This window comes from Triticum dicoccoides, chromosome 2B, assembly GCF_002162155.2.
Source record: "Triticum dicoccoides isolate Atlit2015 ecotype Zavitan chromosome 2B, WEW_v2.0, whole genome shotgun sequence".
Lineage (NCBI taxonomy): Eukaryota > Viridiplantae > Streptophyta > Magnoliopsida > Poales > Poaceae > Triticum > Triticum dicoccoides.
In genome coordinates this window covers 649,143,839-649,151,359 of record NC_041383.1, presented here as the reverse complement: position 1 = coordinate 649,151,359, position 7,521 = coordinate 649,143,839, and positions in this window count along the sequence as shown.

Genomic DNA, 7,521 nt, shown 5'->3' with positions numbered 1-7,521 from the left:
TATATATATATATATATATATATATATATATATATATATATATATATATATATATATATATATATATATATATATATATATATATATATATATATATATATATATATATGAGTTTATGTCCTTTACAGCATTCACTTATGGCTATTTCTTCAAGTTGTATTTTCTGCTAAGTGAATGTGATCGGACCCTTCCCCCTCTATGCTATACTCAACCCAATCTATTCACAAATTCTTCATGTGCGTTTTATTTGAAACTCGTTCAAAATTTTCACTGTGTCCTGTTATCTGAAGAAATTGCTAACGGATCTTTAAAACTAATCTTATCCAAATTTTCGGTTTTGCCGCTCAACCGTCCCGTATCCCATGATAGACTTATCTATTCACCCACGATCTAACACGATCTCCACTTTTCAGTATGTGGGTGACACATGTCAAGCGAATGAGAAGGGCCAGGAGCACGTTCGTCCTAAATCTTTGGGCGAACAGTTTTTCACTGCGACTATAAATACCCCCTCACCCCTTCCTCACTTCCTTTACTCTGCTCGACCGCTCTCTCTCTCGCTCGAGCTTCTCAAACCCTAGTGCCGCCGCTACTCCATCGTCGCCGGTGAGGAAGAGCTTCACTGACTCGACCTCATCACCGTCGTACTCGCGCCGGCCACGGAAATCTTCACTCCGCCGCTGCCGTAGCTGTCTTCCTCTGCCAAGTTAGGGCGTGGAAGATCTGAACTGACGAGCTTCAAATCTACACTTCTTAGTTCGTCGTGTTCTTCACCAAGGGTAATTAAAAGTTACTTTTACTGCCCTCTTTAATTCAAATTTTCTCTACAAAATCTTCAAAGGTGTTTTATTCTTCAAATCCTCACACGCAAAACACCTCACTAGTCATCTGCTCTTGATTCGTTTCTCTAAGCATCATTTATCTTCAAGATTCCTCAATTGTGTGGATCCTCAATCTATACAACTCTGGAACCTAAGACAAAGAACGCTTAGTGAAATTCTTAAAGACTTATCTGGTCAAATTCCTCAAACTTGTTCTTTTTGTAAACCTTCTGAGAACGCATATGACCTCTTCAAATTCCTCGCAACCATACTCTATTCATAGGTACTCATGTCCGCTGCTGAATCACTAGATTCTCATCAACTTAACTCATTTGCAGCGTTCCTCGAAGAAAAGTTGCATACTTCTTCAGAGAATTCGATTGTTCAAATCCCTCAACTGAAGAATATGGCAGAAGGTAAGAAACCACAGAAAGGAGGAAAGAGGCCTGAGGTCATGACTGCATTTGAAATTCCTGAGGACATCTATGCTGACTATTGCACACCTGATGAGGCTAAGTTCGGAAAGGAGAACAAAAATCAGCACAAGGTGCGCATACAGAGGATTGAAAGGAGATGGGCAAGAGAATGGAGGGAGTACAGATATGTAACTCCAAAGTATATGAAGAAATTCGCTCTAAATCCTCCCTGCCCAAGAGCTCCATTGGCACCTGGCCAAGAAGCTGACCCCATCAGGATTTCCCTCAAGAATGGGCCAAACGCCAAGCCAAGTTGGCAAGACAAGCCAAAGAAGCAGTGAGGAAATTTAATGAAGACTCTACTACTGCTGCTGCCACAAAGGCCTCTGACAAGCCTAGAAAATCAATGGCAAAGAAGCCCGCTCACAAGCCAAGTGCTTCACCAACTGTGCCCTCATGGCCAGGTTCCTCAGCAATGCCCTCACGGCCAGAATCTTCAAAGCCCTCACGGCCAATTCCTCATGCTGCTCCTGCTCCTCCAAAGTCCTCTGTTGCTCCGGCAAAGTCCTCAACACCTATACATCTGGCCACGTGCCAAAGGACTGCAGGCATCTCTATTGCCTCTGGTGTCTCAGCGAGTTCCCCAGCTGCACCAAATTCTTCATCAGGCCCGACTCTGCTGAAGACCAAGGCAACTGCTGGACGAGGTCCTCGGCCTAGTCCGAAGAAGAAACAGGTTGCCTTCCAAGTGCCATCTGACGATGAAGCTGATGATGATGAACTTGCTGAAATCATCAAAGACAGGCAATAAAGGGCTGCTAGAGCCAAAGGCACAAATGTTCCACTGCTTTTGGATCCAAAGGCGATCCTCGACTACATTGATCTCTGGCACAAGGACCCAAACACTCCTATGCCTGATTTTCATTTGACTCCTGGCCAAAGTCACATGCTGACCCATTTCATCACTGAAGAGAAATGGAATTTGAGAAGGCCAGGCAAATCAAGGAGGCTCAGTTCAGGAAAGAGAAGTTTCTGAGGAACAACGTTGTCACAATGACAACTGATGAACTCCTCAAGATCCAGTCTGAAATCAAAGCCCTCAGCGATGACTTCAATGCTTATTATGCTGATTGGCAAGGAGCCAAAGTCAGGTTCGTTAAACTGACTAAGAAGTTCACCAATGTTGCAGCCCCATCGCAACAAGAAATTCCTCAAGCTGAAGCTTCTACTCAGCAAACTGAAGAACATGCCAGCACCACTGATGACTTTCAAGCTGCTGATGAAAATGCTAGTTCCAGGGCTGATGACTCCATTCCAGCCGCTGAAGACATTGCCAGGGCATTCACTAGTGGTGCGCCTGAAGAAAATGAAGAAGTCAGGGCAACTGCATCAGTTGTGCCTGAGGAAATTCAAACAGATTCCTCAGCTCCTCCTGCGCCTACACCAACTCCTACCCTTCCATCTGTATCAGATATGAGGAAGACCAAGGCTGCAGAGAGAGCTGCAGTGAAGAAAAGGAAAGCATCATCTGCTTCAGATTCTTCAGCTCCGAAGAAAATGAAGCCTATGACCAGCTCACTTGAAAATCCAATTAATGTTGTTCTGATTTCCACCATGCCATCAAAGGACCTTGTTCCTTTTGGTAAAGAATATGTGATCCCTAGCGGATCTGATGAAGAAAATCATTCTGCTGCTTCGTCAGAGCAGATTGATGAAGAAATTGAAGTGGATGCGATCCCTTCAACACCCGTTGCTTCCTCGCCAATGCCTCAGTTCACAGCTGAAGAGGCTGGTGTTGAAGAAATTGAAGATGAAGACTTGGATATTGGATGCACTATGCCTATGATGAATGATGACTTTTGGGAAAGTCAGCATCCCAATTCTCCACACTTCACCCCACTACAGCTAATACCTCAGTCCCCTGCACCAACCGTTCAAATAGGCTCTGAAGAAACTCATCCTACCCCGTCTGTGCATGAAGAAATTCCAGCCACTAGTGCTGAAGAAACTGCTGCTGCTAATACTTTGAACATGCAGACTGCCACTGAAGAGGAACCAGAAATTCCTTAGCCTGAAGAACCGGGATTGCGATTCCTGAGGTTGTGATGCAACTCACTGACACTCCTATGCCCAAGCCAAAGGATCCATTCTCAAAGAAGCAAAAGTTCAAGGCTGCTGATTTCTTCAACGAGCATGTGTTCTTCATTGACTACAATCCCTATGATTCTACTCGCATAAGGAAGAGGCATTTCTGGACTGCTAGTCAAGCCAATTTCTATTCCTTAGTGCTATTCGACAAAGACAAAGTCTTCGATCATGCCCACATTCCTCACGTGGACATGGAATCTCTGCTGTGCTTCGAGCCAGTCCTCAGTGTTCTTCACGATGCTGGATTGCTGAATTTCTACACTGACATCTGTGATTAGAATGAAGAACTCATTCTTCAATTCTTTGCAACGCTGCACATCACAGGAAATTCTGAAGATGTGAACGCATGGGTGTTGGACTGGATGTCAGAAAATACTCACTACAAGGCACCAGCAACTAAATTGCTTCGTGCCCTCCCACTCAGTCCTCCCCTTGATGGTGCTCATTGCGTCTACAATGAACCTGAGCTTACAAATCATTACATGCAAGTGCTGATGAAGCCTTTGAAGCCAGGGCAGGCCCCTCGAACCAAATTCCTCGTCAAGGAATTACTATATGTGCCACGGACTGTCTATCGCATTCTGACAAAGACAATGAGTCCTATCAAAGGCCACGACTCAAATGATGAAGAAGTCGTTGGCATCATGAAGAATATGCTTTTCAATATCATTCATGGCGCTCCCGTCAACTTCCATGATTTCTTCATGAGGACTCTGGCAAATATTGCTATGTCACCATTTGAGCTGAAGCCTTATGCGCCATGGATTATGAGGTTCATCAGGACAAGGTCTTCACTCAACTACAAGGCTGATACTCTGAACCATGGCAGCTACTTGCCTCCAATTGAAGTCCTCAAACGGACATTTTTCTCAGCTGATGACAAAGGCAAGGCAACTACTGTGATAGATAAGGCATTCGTCCATTGGATGGTCAATTTCGCAAGGCTGCATCCTACTCCACCAATGATGACTCTCCCGCCAACACCCCTGCCAAGCAAATTCCTCAAGCCACAGCACCCAGGGTGATGAATGATCGTGAGTTACTCCTCAGTCTTCATCAGAAAGTTGATCGCAATCATAAATGGGTCAAGCGTCAGTTTGGTTCAATTCTTTACAACATGACCTCAACACACAATGAAGTGAAGAAAAACCAATACTACCTCCATGAAACCTTCAACCGTACCTGGGCTGTTCTATCTCATATCTACAGCGCAGAAGATCTGAAGAGCATGGGTCTCAAGGAAGAATTTGACTGGTCTGCACCTCCACCGAAGAAATTCAAGAAGGTAAAGGTTCCTTCCTTGGTGGCCAGCTCCTATTCTTCATTGCGCGAAACTGAGGAAAATGAAGACTTGGATGACACTGCGGCAGGCCCTACTACGACAACCGACCCCGACAACGCTGGCGCTCCTCCATCAACTTGATATTCTTCAGGGGCGTTAGTCCTTAGTTTCGATCCTTTTGGTCATTCGATGACAAAGGGGGAGAAATCTGAGTTAGTCTTCAAGCGGGTCTATTATATGGGCGTTTTTTCTAAGTTACAACTCTCGCTCTTCTGAAACTCTTATTGGATCGAGTTGTAATCTTAAACCCGATGGTGCTCTGATACTTTTGATGCACTGTGCTCTAACACTTTTGATGCGTTATTCTGCATGCTTGTTCCTCGTTAAAATTATTGCTCGCATGCTGAATCCCTTCAGGCACCATATTTGATCATGCATTTCAAATTCTTTAAATTATATGTCAAATGCATGTATGAATTACAAGATATAGGGGGAGATCTCCATGATTCAACTCTTCAAGTGTGCATTGCTTCAAAAGCAAATTCCTCACTATGCACATCTTCATGGGGAGTTCTTCTATATCTTGCAATCAAATTCCTCAATATCAGTACTTACACTTCATATGTTTATCCCCGTTGAAAACTTAACCTATATTGTCATCAATCACCAAAAAGGGGGAGATTGTAAGTGCATCTAGTGCCCCTTAGTGATTTTGGTGTATTGAAGACTTATAGGTTAAGGGACTAACGTGTTTATGAGTGTACACAGGTCTATAAGTCTATGAGGAGTTTGATATTTACAGAGAAAGTCGACCCCTAAAAATGAATATCTTTGACTGAAGATTTTGGTATTCCTGAAGACTTTCATGAAGACTTTGAAAGTGAAGAAATTGGTGTGTCCGTGAAGACTTGATATTCATGCAAGGAATACGAAGCTTGAAGACTTTCGTTTTCATAGTTTTGTTTTTCTCTTTCTTGAGTCATAGGAAACACCGTATTGTTAAAGGGGGTCGAGGAAATACTAAGGAAAAATTTCCATGTGATGCTCAACTCAAAATCCTACACCTACCAATCCCTTCGAGTGAAGCCATTGGAAATCTCATACAGTTCAGTCGATTTCTTCAGTGACAGAGACGAAGTTCTTCTGGTCGTTGAGGAATTTGTTCTGACTGAGGAGTTAGGAATTCGCTAGTGCGGATTGCCTACACAGTGAGGAACATGACAGCCCTGAGAAATTTGAGAGTCAAATTTCCGACCGTTGCTGTGCTGCGTGCGAGCTGTCCCAAAACATCTTATCCACCTAACGGTCATATCATTAAAGGGCATTTATGTCTTATCATGTCGGGCTGCTCCCTAGACTATAAATAGCCGCCCCCTACAACCACTAGCTGGCTGGCTGCTCCGAGAGAAACTGACACTTGTCATTTGAGAGCAACCCATCCTCCGAGGACTTTGAGCGAAAATCATCGAGTGAGGAAAAACCCAAACCCAAACACCCACAAACCCAAAGTGATTGAGCATCACTGAAGAGATAGATCCTACGTGGATCCGACGCCTATTACCTTTGAAGACTGTGCTTCTTCCAGACGGTTAGGCGTCATGGTCTAGAGCATCCAAGAGGAATTGTGGATTGCCGAGTGACCGAAGTCTGTGAAGGTTTGGAAGTCGCCTGAAGACTTACCACGAGTGATTGGACGAGGTCTGTGTGACCTTAGTTCAAGGAGAATACGGTGAGGACTTGGTGTCCTGAGCTGCGTGCTTAGTGACTAGGTGTCCGGGACTATGTGTCCTCGAGTTTAAATACTCAGCCGCTCCAACCAGACATACAACTGAGACAGCAGTTGGAACTGGTCTACCAAATCATTGTCTTCACCAACCTTACTGGTTCTATTTCCTCAACTCTTTCATTTCCTCATTACTGCGTTGAGTGATTGTTCATATCTGTGTTTGAAGACTTTGACCGAAGACTTTGTCAATTTCCTCAGTTCAATTTCTTCAGTCTGTTTGTCTTCATCTTGTGTTATCCTGTGTTTACGCTTTCTGTACTCTGTGTTTGTCTTCATTTCATCATGATGACCATGTGCGTATTCTGTCATGCTTACTTCTGAGTACTTATTCTGCTGCAAGTAGTTCTTCGCCAAGGAATTTCCTCATCGGCAAATTCCTTAGTGAAGAATTTATAAAAATCGCCTATTCACCCCCCTCTAGTCGATATAACGCACTTTCAATTGGTATGAGAGCGAGGTACTCCCTTGTTCTGTGTGATTTTGGTTTAACCACCTGGAGTTCTAGTTATGTCGACCGCAGGTATGATCAAGGTCTCTGCTGGGTGTCCTACCTTCGATGGCACAGACTACCCCTACTGGAAGAATAAGATGTGAATGCATCTTGAAGCAATTGACCACGATCTCTGGTACGTTGTGGAAAATGGTGTTCCCTCATGAAGGAAATATGCCCTAGAGACAATAATAAAGTTATTATTTATTTCCTTATTTCATGATAAATGTTTATTATTCATGCTAGAATTGTATTAACCGGAAACATAATACATGTGTGAATACATAGACAAACATAGTGTCACTAATATGCCTCTACTTGACTAGCTCGTGAATCAAAGATGGTTAAGTTTCCTAGCCATAGACATGAGTTGTCATTTGATTACGGGATCACATCATTAGGAGAATGATGTGATTGACATGACCCATTCCGTTAGCCTAGCACTTGATCGTTTAGTATGTTGCTATTGCTTTCTTCATGACTTATACATGTTCCTGTAACTATGAGATTATGCAACTCCCGTTTGCCGGAGGAACACTTTGGGTGCTACCAAACGTCACAACGTAACTGGGTGATTA